General features: G+C 42.3%; 1 protein-coding gene across 1 annotated transcript in view; it reads left to right on the top strand.

Moving 5' to 3' along the window:
- The first annotated feature begins 672 nt into the window (after nucleotides 1–672).
- The window catches only part of LOC138760527 (synaptotagmin-14-like), a 158,630-nt gene continuing 136,683 nt past the window's right edge, over nucleotides 673–22,619 (top strand). The window contains exon 1 of the mRNA XM_069931173.1: nucleotides 673–716. The gene's annotated coding sequence lies outside the window, so the exon portion shown is untranslated. The remainder of the gene's footprint in view (nucleotides 717–22,619) is intronic.

The raw sequence follows: 22,619 nt of genomic DNA on the forward strand, positions 1-22,619 counted from the left end.
AGAATTGCTGCCTCACCTTCACTCCTGACCTCCAGTGCTGTCTCTGTAGAGTTTGCATGTCATGCTGTGACCATGTGGATTTCCTTTGAGTAGATTTCCTACCATGTTCCAAATAGGTGTAGGTTGATTATTATAACTGGCCATTATAAATGGCCCCTGGTTGAGAATGGATTGCAAGAATTGATAGGAATGTGGACTTAATAGGCTATAAGGAAAATTTAGGAGTGAATGTTCTATGAGGTGATGTAGACTCAATGGGCTGAATCACCTTTTCATTGTAATGAAATCTAGGAAAAAAATGAAATATTAATGTAGGAGATGAGAGTGGAGAGGGAATTGTGTGATAAGCGAATAGAAATTCATGATCTCTGTAGGAGAGCCATGATGAAAACCTATGTTTGGTTTCTCCAATGTAGAGGTATGTAATCAGGGTTAAGCACTCCCGTGTTTGAAATGATTATTTCTCTCACAATGTGAAATGAATATTACTTGCTATTTGTTCTTATTGGTGTCCAGTTCAATTTTGAAGTACATTTCTGGTGATCTGAACTGTGTACGCTAATTATGTTTAAAGATTATAACTTCTCCCATTTCTAGAACCAAAGCCATATCTTAGAGTTAGACTTGAAGTCAAACATCTTTAACTAATAATAAATGTATCTCTGCAGGTGGAGAACGTACTTGTGGTGTCCATGAACTTATATGTATCCGCAAAGGTAAGCAAGTTAACAGTGTTATTATCTATGCTGGGTTTGGTAGTGGGATATGCGTTAATTGCAAGAAGAATTTATCAACAAATATATCTTTGGTCATTGTCCTGGATATGAATTTTATTTTTCAGGCCAATTTAGTCTTTGTTTAAATAACCAAAGGAATGATTTGTTACATGCACTATGGACAAATAAAATTACTTACAGCATTTGATCACTGTAAATAGGAAAACAGTTTTACTTCATGAGGGAACCCTCCTGAACACTATCTTAATTTAATTATTTCATTTCTGCTAGTTGATGCATTGTATTTACATGGATAAGTCAGATGAAGTGATATTTCTGTCTCATTATATTGCTGTTTAATGCTGTGTCTTCTCTTCTATTTCTGCAAAACATGGGAGAATGGCAACACACACATTACAACAGTCGTGGGAAAATAGTAGCGGCAATGGAACAATGCACATAGTTTAAAAGTGATCATGGGAAAAAGTAATTCAGGCACTGAAACACATGCCTACAATTAATAACAAATGTGGGAAAATCGCATGGCAACAAAGTATATATACACACACACCGAACTGGGTACATACAATAATCAAGGAAAAATCACTATGACGCCCACTCAGTGCAGGCACAGCTCTATGCTACGTAGGGACACTAATTAAACAGTCCCAACCCTTTTAACAGTGCACATTCTTACCAACAATTTCTCCAGCACCCTTCCATGCTTCTAGGCCTGGAGTGAAGCAGGATGGTCCTAAGCTGGGAAAGAGGGAGAACAAAGAACATGTAGCACCTTTATAGTCCTGGAAGGTCCAGCCCAGATTGTTAGCAGGAATCCAATGGCTCAGTGCCAGGAAGGTTAATCCAATTACAGCAGCCAATGGCCCAAGACCAAGTACAGGCAGGCTGGAGAATCCAGTCCAGGTCATTTACATTGCAAAATGGCAAGGTGTGTATCAATGGGTGGGGCAGGACTAAACCTTGATTGACAGCTGGTGTGTCCTCTGACCAGATAGAGGCAGTGCTGTCTTGTGACAGCCACAATCCTTCCCAATACACATGTACAAAATCTTTGTTATTCTATCAATAATCTACAGATGGGCATAACTCATTTGTTTAGTCACTCATTTATTTTATTTCAATGGGAATACTGATAATGAATCAACTGTTCTCTGTGACCTCATTTAAACCTGTCTGGTCTTTCACTCTCAACTTTAGATTCTCTGTTGCTGTTTCATTGGAACAGCCCAATTAAAATGTTTACTGTCAGAAATAAAACTTCTCACACATGAGTCTCTTTAAAACTGATGACACGACAAGCTTTATTTACAAGTCTGCAGAGTTGGACTCAACTGGCTTCTCACCAGTTAAGCCCCGATACATACAGTGCATTGATTTTTATACCCTTATTGTTTGCCCTTCCCCTTCTTATTAATACTGTTTTAATTGGTTAGTATTGCAAAAGCATTCTAAGTATAACTGCATTTTTAATTATCACGTTCGTTACGTACGCTGTGAACTCTACATACACTAAATTCTGTTTCTCACACTTCTTATCAATCCTTTGTCTCCTGCATGTCTCTCACTATGACCATGAAAAGATATGTTTTTTTAAAAAAAACATATCCAGCTGAACCTTTTGTCCTTGGCTGCTAGTAAGCTCCCTGTCCGTTCTGGCTTCCCTTTTTATGATTAATCATCACATTTTAACTTAAGTCATTTTAACCTAAATTCTCTATATCACAATCCACCCCTTTCTCTCTTTAAAATGTGTGTAATATATATAGATATGAATGGGGATTTTAACCTGGGGAAGAAAAACGTTTCATGATACATTAATCTCGTGCTGAAGTAAAATTCTAACGGGGTCTCCCAGTCCCCCTGGTTGCATAGCCTGTTGGACCATGGAAATCACCAGGCTGCGTAGACAGGGAATAATACAGGGCAAAATAAGTAGGAGGAATAAAATACCTCCGATGACCCAGAAGAAAGTACGCCACCAGGTTCCCCCAAACCATTTGTCCATCCAATTTAATTGTGTAAAAGGATGCCATGTTTGAACCGGTACATGGGACAAAGTACGAATATTATCAGCGATTTTTCGAATGGCTTGGCCATTATCATCAATCTGTAAGCAGCAGTTAGTCAAGTTAAGCTTTCCACATACACCTCCTTCCGTGGCTAGGAGATAGTCTAGGGCCAGGTCAGGGGTTTTGGAAACCAAGTGAAAATACCAGGCGAAATGCGAATCCATACAGCCTTGCAGGGACTTTTTCCTACTGGGTATTTGCCGGCTCGTGAGAGACAATAAAAACCAGAGGGGACGTTAGAGAGAGACCAGGTTTCTCTTGATCTCGTTCGGTTAGTTGTCCAAATGCGGGAAATCATGGTCAATGAATTGAGAGGTTCTCCCCACCAAGGCCATTGTTCTGACATCCGTGGACCCCCGCAGACCCAACAATTGGTTACATTAAAAGTTCCTGCAATTTTAGTTGCCAGATCTACAAAAAGGTTATTTCCCCCAACTGCATTACCGAAACTTTCATGGTTATTTGGATGGACTCGAACTAAGTCCGGCTGTCTTAAAGGGGCAGGCACTTTCGAGTGTGGAGTGGAACTTTTCATTGGAACAGTACGCTGGTGTATGCAAAACCAGAGTCCATCAGGGCATGGTGGGCTTGAGTCACCTTTCCAACCGTTAAGAGGGAAAGGAGTGGTATTAGGAATCTGTATATAATGACCCATATTATTTCCTTCTTTTTCCACACAAGGGGTATATGGATGTTGGGTGGTATTTTCTGCCCAGCATTTCTCAGGAACTGAGGTATGGGAAATGAAATTACCTTCCTTTCTTCCCCAAATGTGGTCCTGAAACAGGACCACTGTATCTCTGCATTTCTTACATTTCACACCTGATAAAGACATAGGCAAACTAAGAAAAATCAAAGAATATAACAATAACATTGTGAATCAAGTCTTTCTGCGAAATCGTAAAGTAAGAGGTTTTTCTCCAGGAACACAAGTCCAGTCTGAGTTCGTATCAGGGTCCTGAGGCGCCTCTACAGGTCCCTTAAATCTGGATGCGTGCGTCCACCCCTTCTCTCTTGTTCGTGCTGCAGCCTCTGTAGTTAAGAGAACTTGGTATGGACCTTCCCACTGGGGCTGGAGTTTTTCAGTTTTCCAGGTCTTGATGAGAATCCAGTCTCCTGGTTCCACTTTGTGTAAAGAAAAGTCTAAAGGCGGTGTTTGTGCCAATAGTCCTCTCTTTCGTAAATCTGCAAGAGAGCGTGACAGTGCCTGTAAATAGTTCCTAACAAATATATCCCCTTCCCCCAAGGTGGGACACCCCTCAACTGTACTCCAGAAGGGAAGCCCAAACATCATTTCATAAGGGGACAACCCTACATCTTTTCGTGGGGCAGTACGAATTCTCAATAAAGCCAGGGGCAGACACTTTATCCAAGGCATTTTAGTTTCCACCATTAATTTTGTCAATTGCATTTTTAGGGTTCCATTCATACGTTCAACCCTCCCTGAGCTTTGTGGATGCCAAGGGGTATGTAATTTCCAAGAGACCTGTAATGCATTACAAATCAATTGCTGGATTTTTGAAGAAAAATGTGGACCCCTGTCTGAGTCTATAGAATCCATTATACCATATCTGGGGATTATCTGCTCTAGGAGGAGGCGAGCTACTGTAGAGGCTGTAGTATTTATTGTTGGGAAGGCTTCTACCCATCGGGTAAAGTGATCTATTATCACCAACAGATATTTCCATCTTTGAACTTGAGGTAACTCTGTGAAGTTGATCTGGATACGTTGAAAAGGGCGTATGGCTAATGGTTGACCTCCCATGGTCCCTGTCCTCATTATCTTCTTATTAATTTTTGTGCATAGGTAACAATTTTGCACCTCTTGTTGGGCCAAGGTGTAGATTCCCTTACACACATATTCTCGAAGCACTGTGTCACATAAGGCTTGGGTGCCCCAGTGGCTCTGTTGATGCAGGTGTTTTAAAATATTGCAAGTTATTTCTTTATTTAGAACCATTCTTCCATCTGGTGTCTTCCATGTTCCATCAGGCAGCTGGTTTGCGCCCAGCTGAGCCATGTCCTTTTCTTCCTTAGCAGTGAAAATGGGAGCCTTCTTTATGCCTTGCCTTATTGGGATTAAGGTCAGCAAACGGACTTCTTGTTGCATGGCTGCCCTTTTGGCTTCTTCATCAGCCAGTCTGTTTCCAATTGCTGTCGGGGTATCTCCCCTCTGATGGCTTGGTATGTAGACCACTGCTATTTCCTGGGGTAATGTCAAGGCTTCTAAAGTCAGAGTAATCATCTGTTCGTGTGCCAATTCCTTTCCTCTTGATGTAATTAGACCACGCTCCTTCCAGATCTTACCAAAGGTATGCACTACCCCGTATGCGTATTTGGAATCTGTGTAAATTGTTCCAATTTTCTTTGCCAGTATTCTGAGGGCTCTCTGCAAGGCATATAGTTCACAGGATTGTGCTGATCAGCTTCCGGGTAGTCTCGTGGATTCTACTACTTTCCAAGTATTTCCTTCTATTATAGCATACCCATTTCTTCTCATTCCGTCAACACATCTGGCGGAGCCGTCAATGTAGAATTCATATCCTTCTCCCAGCGGAGTATCGCAAAGGTCTTCTCGGGTCTTGGTCTGAAGATCTGTCAACTCGACACAGTCATGCTCCACCTCTTTCTCTGTTTCACTGCCGTATAAAAATTGAGCTGGGTTGCAGCTATTAATTTTTGCAAACTGTAAATCTTCTCCAACCATTAAAATGGTTTCATACTTTAATATGCGAGAATCAGTCAGCCATCGATGGGCAGTTTGTGTTAATAAAACACTCACAGAATGGGAGGTGTACACAGTCATCTTTCCTCCAAAAGTAAGTTTACGTGCTTCCTCTACCAACAGAGCAGCAGCCGCTACTCCCTGGATACACGTCGGCCATCCGCGAGACACTGGGTCCATCATTTTGGAAAGGAAAGCTACTGGGTGTCGCTGACCGCCTTTTTCCTGTGTTAAAACTCCCACAGCTGTTCCTTGGTTATGAGTGACAAATAGCTGGAAGGGCTGTTTTAAAGAGGGCAGAGTGAGCACTGGGGCTCGTGTTAGGCGATGTTTCAAGTCCTCGAACCATCCCTCCTCCTCCTGAGTCCATTTCAATGGATAGTCATTTTCATTTGTCAGTTTATCATACATAAACTTCACCAAAGCTGAGTAGTCCTCTATCCATAACCTACAGTATCCTAAGAGTCCCAGGAATTGTCTTATTTCCTTCTTATTACGGGGTAACGGCATTCTAGTGATTCCCGCAATCCGTTCAGGGGTAATCCGTTTCTGTCCTTTACTTATTTGGTGTCCCAGATATACCACAGTTCTCTCAACGAACTGTAACTTGTTCCTGGACACCCGTAGACCCTTTTTCCCCAGATAATTCAAGAGTCTAATTGTATCTCCCCTCATTTCTTGTTCCTTGGGTCCTGATAATAGTAAATCGTCCACATACTGCATTAGTTGGGAATCATCAGATTGTGGATAGTCCACCAGGATTTGTTCTAGTATTTGTCCAAACAGGTTTGGAGATTCAGTGAACCCTTGGGGCAATACAGTCCACCGAAACTGTCTCCGTCTACCTGTCCATGGATTTTCCCATTCAAACGCAAACATATCTCTACTTTCCTCTTCTAATGGACACGTCCAGAAGGCATCCTTCAAGTCGATAACACTAAACCACTCATGGTCTGGGGGAATCCGACTCATAATAGTATAGGGATTAGGCACCACTGGGTGGCGGGTCTGAACAATAGCATTCAAACTTCTTAGATCCTGAACTAGGCGATAGGATCCATCTGACTTTTTCACTGGGAGTATAGGGGTGTTATAAGGTGACATGCATTCTTCTAATAGTCCGTCTCGTATTAGAGTCTCAATTACCGGCTGTAGCCCTTTTCTCCCTTCCAAAGAAATAGGATACTGACGTTTCCTTACCGGCTGATGACCTGGTATTAATGTGACATGTAAAGGTGGGATGTCCAGACCTCCTCGATTTCCCTCCTTATACCAGACTCTCTCGTCAATCTGCCGTTCATCCTCTTCCTTTAAAGCGCAGAGGTGGACTCGCACTTCTCCGTCCACAGGGAGAGCACCCAAACCTAGGAGAGCCTGTAAGTCCCTTCCTAGGAGGTTAAATCCAGCCGACGGTAATAACAAGAGGTCTTGTACCCCTTCTCTTTCTTCCAGTTTCACTGTTACTTGGGGAATTATTGATACCATTCTGGGAGCCCCTTCTATCCCAGAAATTGTCAAATTACTTTTTATAGGCTCAGTTCCGATTGGCACAGTTATTACACTACTTCGTTCCGCTCCTGTGTCCACCATAAACATCACCTCTTCTCCCTTGGGACCAATTTTTAGTTTTACCAGGGGTTCCCTCTTATACTTGGTCCCTAACATTTGGAACCCCTGACCCCCCTAATCTTCTTCCATAAGTTCGAGGGCACGCAATTCCCTCTTGTATCGGGGGCATTCCCTCTTAAAGTGTCCTTCCTCATTGCAGTTATAGCACTTAACGAACCTCCGGGGTCTTCCCTCTCTTGGATATTTTGGATTGTTTATAGGAAGGTTTTGTTTTCTTTCCCCTCTGGATTCAGCATTCATCTGTCGGATAGTCTGTACCATAACCTTTGTCGCCTTCTTTTGATCTTCTTCTTCTCTCTGCACATATACTTTTTGTGCCTTTTTTAACAGTTCACTTAGGGGTTTTTCACTCCAGTCCTCCTCCTTTTCTAGTTTCTTTCTAATGTCTTGCCATGATTTGGAAACAAATTCAATTCGAATAAGCTGTTCACCCATTGGTGTACTAGGGTCCACACCAGCATACTGTTGGACATTCTTTCTCACCCTCTCCAAAAAATCAGTAGGGGACTTGTCTTTCCCCTGGTGGTTCCCAAATGCCTTGGTAAAATTGTGACCCTTTGGCACAGCCTCCCGTATCCCTTTAATTGTCCACTCTCTATATTGTCTCATACTTGCCAATCCCTCGGGTGTTCGTTTGTCCCACCTGGGTTCATTTAAGGGATATTTTTGTTCATGGGGTCTGGGGTCCCCAGGTTGTTCATATTCCCACATGAGGAGGGCAGCCCGTCGAATCATCTGCCTCTCCTGGGGTGAGAATAATGTTCCCATTATTGCCTGCATCTCTTCCCACGTGTATGTGTTTGGTCCCAGGAATTGGTCGAGCTGTTCAGCCAGTCCTATAGGATCTTCCAATAACTTTTTCATTTCTTTCTTAAATCCCCGCACCTCTGTACTAGTTAGGGGAACATTCACATATCCCGTTCCCCCTCCCGGTCCTCCCATAGGAACTTCTCTCAGGGGATTTAGGTTTATTGAAAACTTTGATGGTCCTGGACCAGTCTGGGATCTTGTCCAGGGTCGGTTTACCGGTGGAAGTTTAGGGTCCGACTCCCTTAATTCATCCTTTTTATCCCGGCCCCCTTCGGGGCAATCAGATTCATCACCTTTCCCCTCCGGTAATAAGCTTTCCTCGGGCGCAGTAGGCACCGGGGGAATATAAGGAGGGGGAAGGTTGTCCAGAGGTTCCCATTTCTTTTCTCCTGCCACTCTCAATTTAAAACATTCTGTTAAGGATCCTGGCCAGGGAACCCAACAAAATGCATACGCTGACTCTTCTTGATTCACCTTTGGTCTCGAATTTACATATATGTTTAATGCTTGTCTAACCCAATCCTCATCAGATCCAAATTTCGGCCACCAGACCGAAGAACCTTTAATAGGTTGTTTCGACCAAAGGAGACAATATTGGACCATCTTTTTCTTGTTTTTGTCTCGATATCTTTTACTATCCCAATTTTCAAACATTCTCCCCAAAGGGCTGTCAAGGGGAACTCCCAGGAATTGTCCTGAATTTTCAGACGAGCCCTTAGATTTTGATCCTCCCATTTTCCCACCTAGATCTGTTTATCGTTGCTGAGGACCCTCTCGTTCTGGACCCTACTCCCTTCTTCTCAGACGCCTCGTCGGAGGTACTGTCCCTCCTTCGGTTACCGCTGAGGTTTCCCTGGGGTTGACCCCTCTCTTCTCGGCACTTCGTCGGAGGTGCTGTCCCTCCTTCGGTTACCGCCGAGGTTTCCCTGGGGTCTATCCTAGAGTCCCACGACAGGGTCCTCACGCCACGACAAAAGCTCTATACCTGATCTATTACGTTAGGTTTTTTATCCAAACAGGTGTATCCCGTTACACCTGTTACCCAATCCCCACACCACAATCGTAAGTCGTCACTTACCGGTGTCTTCCCGGGGATTGAACCGTCACCCTTCTCCTCTCCGTCTTGTCGTGTCACCCTGTCCGGATACCACTCGCTCAAGCCGCCCGAAGCGACGAGCAAGGGACTAGGAGCCGCTGAACTCAGCGGGGTGCACCGCCTCCGATGTCCCTCTTCTCGCCTCCCCTCACGGCCGGAGTGTAAATTTGTCAGAAATAAAACTTCTCACACATGAGTCTCTTTAAAACTGATGACACGACAAGCTTTATTTACAAGTCTGCAGAGTTGGACTCAACTGGCTTCTCACCAGTTAAGCCCCGATACATACAGTGCATTGATTTTTATACCCTTATTGTTTGCCCTTCCCCTTCTTATTAATACTGTTTTAATTGGTTAGTATTGCAAAAGCATTCTAAGTATAACTGCATTTTTAATTATCACGTTCGTTACGTACGCTGTGAACTCTACATACACTAAATTCTGTTTCTCACACTTCTTATCAATCCTTTGTCTCCTGCATGTCTCTCACTATGACCATGAAAAGATATGTTTTTTTAAAAAAAACATATCCAGCTGAACCTTTTGTCCTTGGCTGCTAGTAAGCTCCCTGTCCGTTCTGGCTTCCCTTTTTATGATTAATCATCACATTTTAACTTAAGTCATTTTAACCTAAATTCTCTATATCACATTTACATGGAAGAGTTTCTCAGTAGACCAAGCATAATTAGTGGGAGAAAAAGGATGGAAAAACTTTTGAGTCAAAATCTTTACCAAGACCAGTCCCAATAAAGGGCTTCGGCTCTAGATGGTAACCATTTTTTTTCTCCCAGTGACGTTGCTTGATCCACTGAATTCCTCCATCAGAATGTGTTCAGCTTCAGATTTCAGCATCTACAGTCTCCTGATAGTAAGCAAGAGGTAGATGACCCCACCTCTCATCCACTGTTCTGGTAAGGAATGGCTTCCTCCAGCTTCTTTTGAATTCTTCCAGTGCAAATCAATAATTAGTCCAGAGTCAAGTTCATTTATTCTATTTCCTGCACTCCACTCTTAGCATTTCACCCACCTAGATCTCCATTCAACTTCCATCCCACCTCTATGTTCAGGGGACATGCTCCATAATTGATGCCACCTTTAACTGATGCCTTCACCAAACCTATCTTTCTCTCCCCTCCATTCTCCTTTTAGGATTCTGAAGGAATCTTTCCTTTTCTGGTTCACTTTCCATGCTCTTGTGACCTTCCCACGCATACAAGAGAGATATTTTTTACCTCTTCCCTTCCCACCATTTAGTCCCCCAAGTATTCCTTCCAGGACGAGCACATTTTCATTTGCATCACCCGTAATTCAATGTACTGCATTCAGTAGTCATAATGTTGTCACCCACATATTTACTAAAAGCTAAATTGGGGGACTTCTTTCAGAATGCCTTGATTCAGATTGAAAGAGTAATTCTGAGTTTTTAGTTACTAATCATTTTAGCTCTCGATCCTACTACAATTCATACCTTTCTGTCTTTAATTCCTTCCACTGTTCTTCCAACTACTATGGCCGATATCTCATCTTTGCTCCAGGAGCTTATCACTGAATGCAATAATTTCAGATAAACAATTTTGCGAGTTTGCATCAGAACTGATAGTTTTTGTGTTTAAGAGCAGAATAAGCTGGGGGTTTTTGGTAGGATGGGTAACTTCTAGTTTGTGGCGGGCAGAGCGGATGCAGCATACAGTACATCCAAGTGGGAATTCAGGCGCAGCTTCTTCATTCATGGAATGATTAATATGTGGAGCTTTTTATTAAGAGAAGCAATAGATGCTAGTAAAATAGATGGATGATAATGAAGGAAGTGGATAGATGAATAGGAGGCTTGTCGAGAACATCAAGGGCCGTATGAACTTGTTGGTCCAAATGACCTGTTTTTGTGCTATAAAAAGAGATCACACAATGTGACCTATAATTGATGTGACTTATTTTTAAAAAGTGCAGCAGCAAAAATGTCTCTCCACCCACTCCAGAATCCCTGTGGAAAAATGAGCTATCACATTATTCTAAAGAGAGGAATGTTGGAAATTTCTGTGTACATATTTTACAAAATTAACTACTTAATGAGACAGCCACATACCATTCTAATAATGGTGAAATCGAAAAATCTGCCTGCATTCACAGTAATTTGCAATCTCAGCAGTGCAAGTCCCATTATATCTTTTAACATAGAGGTTGACAAAATATTGTTCTTCATTAGTGGTTTTTCAAAAATACCCTATGAAACTCATGCCGTATTCACCTTTCATTTTTTATTTTTTATTTTTAAGTGATTGTATCTTCTTTTTCACAGTTATTTCATTTCCTTGTGCTTATAAGGAGTGAGCTGCTGTCTTAATAGTCCAATTTCTGTCAGAAAGTCTGTACAGCCCATCAATAGAAAATTAGATTTTCAACTGTAAAATCCAATCTGGCATGTGCCATATATTTGTGAACTTTGACTAGAATGGTTTCCTTCTTTGTGGAATAATACAGCGCAAGAATGGGCTCCTTGGCCCATGTATCTGTGCAACCATGATATCCAAATCTGTGGCTTGCACATGATTGATATTCAACACGTCCCCCTCCCACCCCCACCACCACCCATTGCTTTCATATTCATTTGACTTTCTAGAAGGTTGTTAAATGCTGCTATTGTACTTGCTTCCCACTACTCCTATTTCAGGCACCTACCATTTGCACTGTACATCAAAATTCCTTCCCCTTATCTTAAACACATGTCCTTTGGTAAAGATTCTGTCCACTGTAACAATGTCTCTCATGATTTTATACACCTCTGTCAGGTCTCCCCTGAGTCTCTTTCGCTCCAGAGGAAACAATGCTGGTTTGTCCAATCTCTCCCCATGACTCATTCCCGCTAAACCAGGCAACAACCTGCTAAATCTATTTTATACCCTTTCCAAAGCCTCCACGTTCTTCCTGGGGTGAAAAGGATTGCACAATGTATTCCAAGTTCAGCCTCACCAAAGTTTTAATTAGCTGCAATATAACTTCCTTACTTTTATACTTGATGCTCACCCAATGAAGCCAAATATGCCATGTCCCTTCATTATCACCTTGTCTACTTACATGACCACTTTCAATGAACTGTCTCCCTGGCTCCTCAGATCCCACTGTGCATCAATGGTCTTAAGAACCTGATCATTATCTGTGTGCATCCCCCTTACATTTGACCTCCCAAAATGCGACACCTCACACTTGAACTTCATCTGCCATTTTCCTCTCCATACCTATAACTGATCTATATTCTGTTGTATTCTATTATATGCCTCTACACTGTCTACAATTCCACCAATCTTTTTTGTTTCATCTACAAACTTACTAACCTGTGCAAAATATTTTCATCCATGTTATTTATGTATATCACAAACAACAGGGTCCCAACAACAATCCCTGTGGTACAGCACTGGTTATAGGTCTCCAGCCCAAATAACATCCATCCTCCACTACCCTCTGTCCTCTAAGGGCAATCCAATTTCATTTCCAAACCATCAGCTCAGTATGGATCTCATTCATCTGCACCCTCTGGATCAGCCTACCATGAGGGACGTTGTTAGTTGTCTTACATTTATACAACGTCCATTGTCCTTTGTCATCTCCTCAAAAAGAACAATCAAATTGGTAAGCCATGACCTGCCCCTCACAAAGTCATGTTGACTACCCCTAATCTGACAATGACTTTCCAAATGTACATAAATCTTATCTTTAAGTATCCTTTCCAATAGTTTACTGGCTTACAATTTCCCAGATTATTTTTTTCCCCTTCTTGAACAAAGGTACAACATTAGCAACTCTTCAGTCCTCTGCGACCTCTTATATTGCTAATGAGGATGCAAAGATCTTTGTCAAGGCCCCAGCAATCTCTTCACTTGCCTCTTTCAATAGGCCCTTTCAAGCTGCTGTGTAAAATGAGGTTCACCGGGCAATTTGCCTGATTAGCACCCCACCCACACAGCAGTTTGAAAGGGTCTGATCTGGTCAGCGTGGTCCAAATCCAACCGGGACCCTGACCTACCTCAGAGGTAATCAGGGAACCTAGTTAAACTTAACCAGGACGTGTCCTCCGGCTGCATGAACAGCAAACTGGCTGACCCAGTTACTCCTGTGACGTCAGCGCTGGTGACATAGGGAAACCCCTGCCACTATTGGGGAGGGGAAGAGAGGGGTCACTGCTGTGGGGCCTGGGGGTGGGGGGGGAAGGTCAATGCCGTGGGCGCCACAATCAGCGGGAGAGAGGTCGCTGCTGCAGGTGGGGGAGAAGGGTCGCTGCTGTATGGGGAGAGGAGAAGGGTCGCTGCTGTATGGGGAGAGGGGTAAGGGTGGTGGGGGGGTCATGAACTGCTGCTGCTGTGAACGGCACTCTGGTTGTGACAGCTCAACATTCACGGCAGTGGGATGTCACTGAGGCGGGCGCAATTGATGGGGTAGGTGTTGAGTGACAGTGGGGGTCGCGACTGATGGGAGGAAGGTTACTGACTGGGGGGGTGGTGATTGACGGTGGGTGGGGACTGATGGCCAGTGGGGGGGCAGGGGAGACTTACCGATAGTTCCCTGAGCATGTGACGCGTCACTTACCACATCATCGTGGGGGCGGGATCCCCCTTAAATCGCCGGGTTGATGATTTAATGGGTTGATCTCCCTACAGCTTAAAAGGTGCTGGAAGCACCTTTGCCCCACTAATTGCAGCTGGGTCCCAGGAAGGCTATCCAGGTGCAGCAGCTTAAAAGTGCCTCTTCTTCTCTTTGGCTTGGCTTTGCGGACGAAGATTTATGGAGGGGGTAAATGTCCACGTCAGCTGCAGGCTCGTTTGTGGCTGACAAGTCCGATGCGGGACAGGCCTAATGACTGGTGAAATATCTCATGAAGCACAAGTGCCTCAACCACCTTAATGATCCTAAAGAGACCCGACTACCTCTCTCTTGATCTCAAAATCTCTTAATACACAAACATTCTGCACATTCTGCTCCTTATCATTGTCATTCCTTCTCCTTGATAAACACCAATGCAAAGTACTCAAGTAGCTCCTTGCTCACTTTCTCTGACTCCAGGCATAAATTCCCATCTCTGTCCTTAAGTAGTCCTATCCACTCCATAGTCATTTTCTTATTTTTAATTTAAGTACAAAATGCTATGGAATTTTTAAAAATCCTGCTCGCCAAGGACATTTCTTGGCCTTTTAGCCTCTCTAATGCCCTACTTGAGTTATTTCCTGCTCTGTATTTATATTCCTCTAGAGTACTGTAGATTCCTGAATCTTACATATGCCTTCTTTTCCTTATGACTAGGTTCGTGACCTCTCTCATTATCCAAGGTTCTCTTACTTTGCCATCTCTATCCTTTCTTTGCACTGGAACATGTCAGAGCTGGACTCTTAATTAGTTGGCTCATCAACAACTCACAAGTCAGTTCTGGGCTTACCTGACAACAGCTGCTCCCAGTTTAGTCCTCCTAGCTCCTATCTAATCCTTTTCAAAGCTTATCCTTTTCTTGAAAGTCAAGGACTAGTGATCACTAATCCCACTGAAACTCTGATCACCTGGCTGGGCTCATTTGGTGATACAAGGTCTAATATGGCCCCTTTCTAGTTGAGCTATCTATACCCTTCAAGAAATTCTCCAAGATGCACTTAACAAATTCTGCCCAATCTAAACCTCTGGCACTAAGAACTTATCATTCAATAATGGGAAAATTAAAGTCTTCCACTCCTTCAATCTTGTTGGTTTTGTAACTTTCCACAATCTATCTCCTGGTGGATATTGGGAGGCCTATAGAGTATATAGGATAGCCCTTTTAGAGTGATTGCATTTTTCATATTTCTGAAAAATGAACAAAGCAAGCATGAATTTTGCACATTTTTTTTTGCATTTTATGGCATCGTATAAACCTTATCACATCATAGCATTTTTACAGCCAGTGAAGCACTCCTGGTGTGGACATTGTTGGAAGGTAGAAAATGACACAGCCAAATTATACACAGCAAGGTCTCAGCCATAATTATTCAGGGTTTTACATTAACTTTAAAATAAGAAATGATGTAAAATGATTGCTAACCCACAATATATGCTACAGTAGAATTCCCATTATCCAAAATTCAATCAACCGGAAACGAAAAACAACTGGCAAAAAACTTGAGGAAATAAATGAATGAATGAATAAATAAGACTGGGCAAATGGGCTCCATAAGGAAGCACTGAGACTTCATTGGACATGTGCAGTTTTGCCCCTTTGATCTACCAATGGCCCTCAATGTGCACATACTTTTTTATTGTTGCCACTTGCGCGGAAATGAGTTGAGTTGTCAGTGTGAGGAAGGTGTGCCAAGCTTGACTGGGACACTTGCGTAGAGGTGAGGTAGGTTGTCAGCATGAGTAAGGTGGTAGAGTGCACCTAGGGCCTGACTGGGATGAATGTCAGAGCCAGTAGGATGGGGATAGGATGTGGAAGGGGAGGGGTAAGATAGAAAAGGTATTGAAACTTTGCTGTTAAAACTTGGAGTTTAGACTGTTAACGCTCCGTAAATGGTTATATAAGACACCCCTGATTTTGAGGCAACATTTTTAAGTTTCAAGGATCATCCTAGTCATCAACATGTACAGTAGGTAAAAATAATACGCAAGTTTAAAATTGGCGGGCGTTAGTTATGATATTGGCATGGTTAGAATAGCAGTCAACCCAACACTGTTACAGCTCCAGAGAATGGGGTTTGAATTTAAATTTTGTAAGTAATGGGAATTACCTGATTAAAGTGAACTTTACATAAAGACTACAATATTGATTTTTTTTCAAATTACTTTACATTTTGTACCCTTTTGTCTTTAAAAATGGCATATTCTTAATGAAGGTGTATTAGTTAGGTATTGGAAGAATGAGTCTCAAACAAATGAAAAATTTGCAAATCCAACGACCGTGATCCCTGTAGGTGAGGGATAATGGGGATTCTACTGTACTATGGAAAATCAAGATCTATCGACATTATGGACCAAGTTCTTTGTTAAGCAGAATCATAATTTATGTCCCTTAATCAAATATCCTGAATGCTTTGTGAATGTAAATATTATCAATTAAAGATAAGGAAGTCTTCAAAAACCGAAATGTCATTAATACAAATTATATTAGGTCTGTTTTGAATAAATATTATAAGACAAATTTAGGTCTATGGAGACTAAAAAACAATATAAATTCTTAATCTCTCCAAAAAGGATTTCAGGCTCATAAAGAGACCACTGTGACAGAGTATATAGAATATATAGGTATGTTTTTGGGAGAGAAATTGGGAAAGGTTTGTTAGATTAGGTTACATACAAACACTTTAAAACAGAACTTATTTGAAATACTGGAGCTCTGCTAATGCTAGACATATCGGGGCCTCAGACCTTTTGTAAGAGCTTTGAAGTGTGCTCAAGAGACTTCACTAATGGATTGTTGTTTACAAAAGGCAACAGATGAAAGAGCATGTCAAAGCCGCTATGTCTGGAAGATAACTTGAGGGGTTCATGTGGTTTTGCAGGCAGAGAGAGTCAAACAGGCTTTCTCTCTGTGGTGAATGTCTGCCAAGCTGCCTGTCTCCCCCCTCTGGTGAGCCTTGCTGTAATAACATTGGCTGTGCATTATCTCTACTGTTAAGGACACTCCCCTTGGATATAACCGTATATGCATCTATTGACTTTCATTATTGTACCATGAGTTTCTGCTAAGAAAAGCCATGATTATTGTTTGACCATATCGTCTTTGTCTACTTCATCAACTGGCACTTCAATTTTATTAGCAGAAACTCATGGTACAATAATGAAAGACAATAGATGCATATACAGTTATATCCAAGGGGAGTATCCTTAACAGGAAAGGTATTGCCAATGTTAGTACAGCAAGGCTCGCCAGAGTCAGGCAGCTTGGCAGACATTCACCACAGTTTTCCCCGGCAGAAGGAGGGTTAAAATCAAAAGGACAGCTGCTAGGAAAGACTGAAGAAAGTGATACATGGATACCATGTTTAGCCTTGAGATACTCTTAACAGCCAAAATACGCCAGTATGTAGCAAGCAATTGAAATATAATTAGATGTTTTATGAATATATCAGCCTATCAGATTGTTTACGAATTCTGGTGAATTACTGGGCTAAAAGAGATCCATAGCAGATTGTGCCACCCAGGAGTCAGGAGATTCTTTCACTACATAAGAGCTAACAACCTTCCTTACTCTCTGGAAGAAGTCAGGAAACTGACTAAAAGCTGTCCTGTTTGCGCAGAATGCAAACCACAATACTTCAAAGCTCCAGAGGCCACTCTCATCAAGGCAACCCGACCTTTTGAGAGGATTAGCAAAAATGCATATTTCCTTACTGTAATTGACGGATATTCCAGGTTTCCCTTTGCAATTCCCTGCCCTGACGTCTCGTCAGCATCTGTCATTAAGTCAATTGACAGAATTTTCAGCATTTTTGGTTTTCCCAATTACATTCATACCGATAGAGGCTCAGCATTCATGAGCGCTGAACTGTGGCAAGCCCTGCTACGAAAAGGGATTGCCACCAGCCGTACCACAAGCTACAACCCACAGGGCAATGGGTAGGTTGAAAGGGCTAATGCTACAGTTTGGAAGACTGTTAATCTTGCTTTAAAAGCACATGGTTACCCTGTTACCCGGTGGCAGGAGGTGCTGCCTGAGGCACTACATTCTATTAGGTCATTATTGTGTACTGCAACAAATCAAACACCTCATGAACATATGTTTGCCTTTCCTTGGAAATCAGGAACTGTAATGGACTGGCCAGCCTGTTTATCTGAGTCTGGAACCGAGCTGCTGAAGAGCCACGCTCAGGCACGTAAAACAGACCCCCTAGTCCAACCAGTTCAGCTACTGCATACTAACCCCAACTACGCTCATGTTAGATTCCCAGACGGGAGTACTGACACTGTAACCCTAAGAGATCTGGCCTTGTCTGGTTCTCCCCTTCCTCGCACCCCTACTCAGAGTGAGCTTGAGAGGTTGGACTCAACACCCCAGCCTGTGACCCCTAGTCAGCTTTCAGATGGCCATGCTGAGGCTCCACTCCCTTATGCTGTGATTCTGGAGCGGGCCCAAAAGTCATTCCTTCCCACACTACTGATCCAGGACCTGTACCAGTTCCCAAGGTTGCAAAGGAGCCACCTGTTTTGAGATGAAGCACCAGAATTCGTAAACAACCTGATAGGCTGACATATTCATAAAATATCTCATTATATTTCGATTGCTTGCTAGATACTGGCGTATTTTGGCAGTTAGAGTATCTCAAGGCCAAACATGGTATCCATGTATCACTTGCTTCAGTCTTTCCTAGCAGCTGTCCTTTTGATTTTAACCCTTCTTCTGCCGGGGGAAGACTGTGGTGAATGTCTGCCAAGCTGCCTGTCTCCCCCCCTCTGGCGAACCTTGCTGTACTAACATTGGCTCTGCATTATCTCTACTGTTAAGGACACTCCCCTTGAATATAACTGTATATGCATCTATTGTTTTTCATTATTGTACCATGAGTTTCTGCTAATAAAAGCCATGATTATTGTTTGACCATATTGTCTTTGTCTACTTCATCAACTGACACTTCAATCTCAGAGAGAGAGAGAGAGAGAGAGAGAGAGAGAGAGAGAGAGAGAGAGAGAGAGAGAGAGAGAGAGAGAGAGAGAGACACAGACACACTCACAGATTACTTGTACAGTATTACAGCCAGCAGACAACAGCTGGAACTGGAACAGGACAAGTTGGCAAGCTTTCGGAAAGCCCCATTTTTGAAGTCGGCCTGGTCAAAACCCTCATGGTTCATGCAAGAGGAGAGGATGGGCTGTCTAATGTTTCACTTGGAATAAGAAGAACAGAAAGGGACTCTATGATGACCTGAAAGAAAGAGATTATCATCTGGAGAAACCTGAAGGGGCAAGTTTCGTCAGCAAGACACTGAAGTGGTTGGTTAAAAAGGAACAACAAATCTCTCTCTGAAAACCGACAAGAATCTTCCTGAGCGGTAACCATTTACCTTTCAAGCACAAAAGCTTGGTGAACTTTATAAATATTAAATTCTGTGCACAGTATAAGAATTCCCTGAAACCAGTGAACTTGGAGGAATAAATGAGATTGGACTGTGAACCGAAGAACTTTTCTGAACTTACACATTCATTACATACACGTGTGCTTAGAATTAGAAGGGGGTTAAGTTAGGTTAAGTAAGTCAATAGAGATGTTAAAATTTGATTATATTTTCATGTTTAAAGATAATTAAAAGCAACTTTTGTTTAAGTAACCATTTGTCTTGGTGATTATCTATTGCTGCTTGGTTTTGGAGTCCTCTGGGCTTGTAGCACCACCAAACTCAGTCCCAGCTTTAAGCAAATGGGAAATTGTTCTGTTTCATTTAGCAAAGTTCAAATATGCAAATTGTAATTTCATTTCAATAATAGTACTTTGTAGCGACTACCACAGTAGAGCTACTAAAGAAATACAAACACACACCAGAGTAGTCAACCCAAGACTGATTTATTCAGGGTTTACAGGCTTCTTTTATATACTGTGTGTCCCGGGCTCCATAGGACAAGGTGGGACGTCACTATGAGCTTGCTGCTGATCCATGGGACTGGCAGGTTCAAATCTAGCCTTGTAAGTGTCCCACATCTTCCAGCAGGAGCCTAAAAAGCTTAACGTGCCATTCCTCGTCACTCAGTATCCCTCGCATGTGGTCCATTAGGTGAGTAGGCAGATGTCCGCATTAGGGTTCCGCACGCCCGCAGAACCGAGGCGGTGACAGTTCGCATTGCCGCACCGTGTGCCAGCTCGGCCTGCTACACGGCCGCTACATCATATACAGCGCCCATATTATGCTTCTGCACGCCCGCAGAACTGCGCCAGCGATAGTTCGCGTTGCCCGTCCGCTCGACCCGCTACATGGCCGCTACAACTTTATGTTAGTCTGGCTGGGCTGTTGGAAGTTACACTCAGTAGACAGGTGGTGGATCATAGCTAGATGATTTAGCTGTTTTCCTACTGGTGAATTTCTTTTACACCCTCACCACCCAGTTAAGTAAACAGGAAACTACACCTTATCTTCCACAGTACTTTTGGAGATTGGACTTTACAGTGATTTTTTAAATTTAGCAGAAATAATAAGTCAATTCTAGCCATCCCTTGAAATTTGTATGTTTTACTGCATTATTTAATGACTTTCAATTTTGTTTTAGTGGGTGCTTTATGCCATAAAATCTATTTTTCATTTTGTGTCTCAGTAATATCCATCTGGAAAGAAAAAAAAAGATAGAACTCTGATAATGGATAAATCTTGCTGATCTGTCACCAGTACCTAATTACAAATAGTTTTATTTTCATACTTTTAGGTCTTGATACACTTGTATATGAATAAGATACAGTTTCAGCAATCACATAACTTATTCATATTGACATATGGTTAGTTAACCAATGGTTGGTGTCATGCAATACTGTAAAATGATCTGGGGTTCACTAACAAATAACTTGGATTACAAGATGCTTCAAATCATCATGTCATTTTACTTTTAATATAGGTTTATATGTATTTATATAGAACATAGACATTCTAGTGCTGAAAAACTGAAAAACCTCACAAAGATAAGCGTATACAGAGCCGTTGTCATACCCACACTCCTGTTCGGCTCCGAATCATGGGTCCTCTACCGGCACCACCTACGGCTCCTAGAACGCTTCCACCAGCGTTGTCTCCGCTCCATCCTCAACATCCATTGGAGCGCTTATATCCCTAACGTCGAAGTACTCGAGATGGCAGAGGTCGACAGCATCGAGTCCACGCTGCTGAAGATCCAGCTGCGCTGGATGGGTCACGTCTCCAGAATGGAGGACCATCGCCTTCCCAAGATCGTGTTATATGGCGAGCTCTCCACTGGCCACTGTGACAGAGGTGCACCAAAGAAAAGGTACAAGGACTGCCTAAAGAAATCTCTTGGTGCCTGCCACATTGACCACCGTCAGTGGGCTGATAACGCCTCAAACCGTGCATCTTGGCACCTCACAGTTTGGCGGACAGCAACCTCCTTTGAAGAAGACCGCAGAGCCCACCTCACTGACAAAAGGCAAAGGAGGAAAAACCCAACACCCAACCCCAACCAACCAATTTTCCCCTGCAACCGCTGCAATCGTGTCTGCCTGTCCCGCATCGGACTTGTCAGCCACAAACAAGCCTGCAGCTGACGTGGACTTTTTACCCCCTCCATAAATCTTCGTCCGCGAAGCCAAGCCAAAGAAGAAAGACATTCTAGTGCACCCAGACAAATGTTCTAAATGAGTGTTTTACCAAGATGGTAAAACAACACTGTATTTGTAGGCCCTCTGAAGTAATCTTGAGTTCTATGTGATACAGTAATTGCAGGTATTTGGGAAAAAAATCTGTCAGTTGGGATTTGTGCACAGCCTGGGCTCAGAATTGGAGGGTCAGGGTTGTGTGAGTTATGAATGGCCAGTAACTATAGGCCCATGGAGGTGCAATTGGATGTTCACATCATTTAAAAGTAAAGAAGAATCCTATCTGATATATGTCCAAACCTAGCTCTTCAAGTAAATCCGATTGTCTTGGGAGTGACCAAAGATAGTCCCTCTTGAGACAATGTTGTGTAAGCTCACCTAAATAAGTGATAGAAGAAATAGAGAAGCTGATGTGAAAAACATGATAGAAGAGGAAGGATCATTCAAGCTTGGAAATAACTGTTTGAACTTTTGGAGTGATTCAAAATTCAAAACAAGATTTTTAATTGCAGAAAATTTAACTTTACATAATTTATTTTCTATGCATCTATTATTAAATAAGCTTGCCACCACGAATATTTTATCGGATTTTGTCTGCTATTTATGTACATGAATCTTGATTGACGCAGGTGATATGACAAATTTTCTCCAGCTTCTGATGAACGTCAACATGGGTGAACCAGGAAAGGCTGTCGGAGATGCTGGTTGGAGACTTCACCTCTCTGTCTTTAAGTTTTCCTTGGAACTTAAAGACAGAGAAGTGAAGTCTATGACCAACTCCTTAGTCTTGCTAACAGTGAGTGAGTAGTTGTTCTGGCACCAAATCACTAATCCTTCTATTTCCCTTATATATACAGTACGTTTCTGATTAATCATAAAACCACTTAACCAAAATTCTCAGTTATCTGAAATTTTGAAAGTTGGAAAAAAAAATAGATCTTTTCTTAAATTTATGCATTTATCTTATCTTTAAGGCAGAGATCACATTGCTTTTTGGTAAGAATTAAAAATTATTTCATGGTTGAAAAACTTTCCATTATTTTTTTCTGGATGTTTAACCACTAATAAAATATTCTGCTGATGCTACTGGGCTGATTAAAGCAATTTCTCAGTTATCCGAAAAATCCGGTTAACCAAAGAATGTCCGGTCCCGAGCATTTTGGATAATCGGAAACATTCTGTACCAACTCAATGTTGTTTGAAAATTGGTCTGCGATGGACAGTGCCATCTGTGAATTACCATTAATAGATGGAGTTGCAGCATTGTTGGCCAAAGAGTCATGGGTGTACCCGGAGT

This window comes from Narcine bancroftii, chromosome 4 (genome assembly GCF_036971445.1).
Source record: "Narcine bancroftii isolate sNarBan1 chromosome 4, sNarBan1.hap1, whole genome shotgun sequence".
In the NCBI taxonomy this organism is placed as follows: Eukaryota; Metazoa; Chordata; class Chondrichthyes; order Torpediniformes; family Narcinidae; genus Narcine; species Narcine bancroftii.